Here is a 2,848-nt window from a genome sequence, read left to right as displayed (position 1 = left end):
CAGTCTCAGGGAAAATTATTACCAGCGATTGCCAGGGGATTTTTAGGATAGGAAACTGGTCCTTGTATGCTCGTATTCTGCCCTCCCCCAGGAGGTGGCCCGTCTGCTGTGAAATTCTTGATCCCCTCGGAATTGTTAGGCTAGAAGGAGGGGGATACATAAGTGAGTATGAATTGGCTTTTCTGGAGATGGCCTGGGACATGGGATATTTAACCCATCTGTGTTTTCATCAGCACCTGATCAAGCCCACCAAGGCAGAGAGGACTTTAATGGAGAAACAGTCTTGGACCACATGGTGTTCTGGTTCGGCTGTGCTGACCAGCAGGTGAAGACATGCTGATCCCCCTTCTCCCTCTGGGATCTGGCAGGATTTGGATGGGGATGACGTCACCCCTCCCCCATACTGGATAATGACGTGCCTGTCTCCCAGTGCTCCACCAGGACTGGAGGCCGCCTTAATGCCCAATCCAGCGCCAGGTGAAGTTCCTGCAGCAGCCACTGCTCTTCCACCAGCTCTCCTGGAGTTTGTAGAGCTGCAGTTTTGGCAGGCTCCGATCCCGGTGACAGAAGCCTCTGGCCAACACTTCCAGGATCTGGCTCCACCTGAACTGCCCAAGCTATATCCACCTCTCCCGTTAAAGTTGCAGGTATTGTCCCTTGGATCCATCATGCAGGGTGAAGACAGCATACCACACAGACTCAAAAAACGCTGAGTGGACTGCACAGAGGGACCCCGCTGACCCTCCAGAGACTAAGACCATCCTTAAGAAGAAGGGAAAGAAGATCCTGGACGAGCCCCTTCAGGATGAAGCCGCATAATCAACTCCTGCTGCTTGGGCTCATCAACGTGATTTTGAATTTAACTTCCGTTTCAACTCAGGACAATGTTTGCATCTCATGGGCACATTCCTACGCAGACTTCCACAGCACTTCCAACTGCTGGGTATGTGGGCCTATGCCTCTATCAGTGACGGATGGACTTCCTTGGTGGTGTCACTGCTCTGCCAAGGACATATTAAACCACTCTGCTCTTTTCTGGGATGACGAAAAGAGACTTTCTCTCTCTTGTCAATCATAAACTCTCCTTGCTCTCTTGGTATAAGACCTACAGTCAATAGACTCAGGTCATGGGGTTACATTTAATATAAATGCCAGTGTAACAAAAGCCTACCTACAACAAGCCCCAGTAAATCTACCTTATTTACATGCTAGGTGGACAAGATCTGTGTTTCAATGGTATGAGTATATTGCTGCCTTATTCGTACCCTCTATAGGGACAACAGATTTTATGATTAAAGTAGAGGCCTTGACTAATTTCACAAAACAGGCCCTGCTAGATAGAACAAAAGCCATCCAAGCCTTAAATGAAGAGCAAATCCAAATGAGAAAAGCGGTAAGTCATAATAGAATGGCTTTGGACATACTCACAGATGCTCAAGCAGGGACCTGTGCTATAATTAAGGTTGAATGTTGTGTATACATTCCTGACTTATCTAGCAATGTATCGACTGTTTTAGATGACAGAAAAACCAGGTAAGAGCAATGTCAAATGAAAACATTCCTTTCTGGACTTCGGTCCTATCTTGGATGAAGGGCCATTGGAGGAAAACTATATTTACCACTGTTATAGTTGCCTTGATAGTGCTGCTTTGTAGACCCTGAATTTTACAATGTATTATGATACAATGTATCAACAATGAAGGTTGATGTCATTCTCCCAAATTGGTGTTCAGAGAGCCAGGGTGCAATATATCCCTATGAATGATGCTCATAATATGAGTTAAGAGCATCAAGAGGGGGGAATGAAGGAGAAAACAGACAGAGCTGGACTCCATCTTAGGCCAGCCTGTGAACATTAGGCTGCACACATCGTCACCCTCCCAATGGACTCTGAACTTTATGCCCGGTGTCTATAGAAGTGGGATACCAATGGAAAACCAGACCCCCCGGATAAAAGAGCCTCAGGACTTGTACTTGGACTCTCCATTGCCTAAAAGAATATGCTAATTATCTCTGTAACAGAACGAAGTTGTAAATTCCATTATGTTTATCAGGATATGACCACAGGCCTATTGATAAATCAATTCAGTTCAGTTCAGTCACTCAGTCATGTCTGACTCTTTGCGACCCCATGAATCGCAGCACGCCAGGTATCCCTATCCATCACCAACTCCCGGAGTTCACTCAGACTCACGTCCATCGAGTCAGTGATGCCATCCAGCCATCTCATCCTCTGTCATCCCCTTCTCTTCTTGCCCCCAATCCCTCCCAGCATCAGAGTCTTTTCCAATGAGTCAACTCTTCGCATGAGGTGGCCAAAGTACTGGAGTTTCAGCTTCAGCATCATTCCCTCCAAAGAAATCCCAGGGCTGATCTCCTTCAGAATGGACTGGTTGGATCTCCTTGCAGTCCAAGAGACTCTCAAGAGTCTTCTCCAACACCACAGTTCAAAAGCATCAATTCTTCGGCGCTCAGCTTTCTTCACAGTCCAACTCTCACATCCATACATGACCACTGGAAAAACCATAGCCTTGACTAGATGGACTTTTGTTGGCAAAGTAATGTCTCTGCTTTTCAATATGCTATCTAGGTTGGTCATGACTTTTCTTCCAAGGAGTAAGCGTCTTTTAATTTCATGGCTGCAGTCACCATCTGCAGTGATTTTGGAGCCCCAAAAAATAAAGTCTGACACTGTTTCCACTGTTTCCCCATCTATTTGCCATGAAGTGATGGAACCAGATGCCATGATCTTCGTTTTCTGAATGTTGAGCTTTAAGCCAACTTTTTCACTCTCCTCTTTCATTTTCTTCAAGAGGCTTTTTAGTTCCTCTTCACTTAAATATACACT

At 45.8% G+C, this 2,848-nt stretch overlaps 1 pseudogene; it reads left to right on the top strand.

Moving 5' to 3' along the window:
• The first annotated feature begins 410 nt into the window (after positions 1-410).
• Positions 411-1,784, top strand: LOC113897650 (annotated as a pseudogene).
• The last annotated feature ends 1,064 nt before the right edge of the window (positions 1,785-2,848 follow it).

Source organism: Bos indicus x Bos taurus, chromosome 1 (assembly GCF_003369695.1).
Source record: "Bos indicus x Bos taurus breed Angus x Brahman F1 hybrid chromosome 1, Bos_hybrid_MaternalHap_v2.0, whole genome shotgun sequence".
Classification (NCBI taxonomy): Eukaryota; Metazoa; Chordata; class Mammalia; order Artiodactyla; family Bovidae; genus Bos; species Bos indicus x Bos taurus.
The sequence above is the reverse complement of the archived record's forward strand: the minus strand, read 5'-3'. Positions and strand labels throughout refer to the sequence as shown.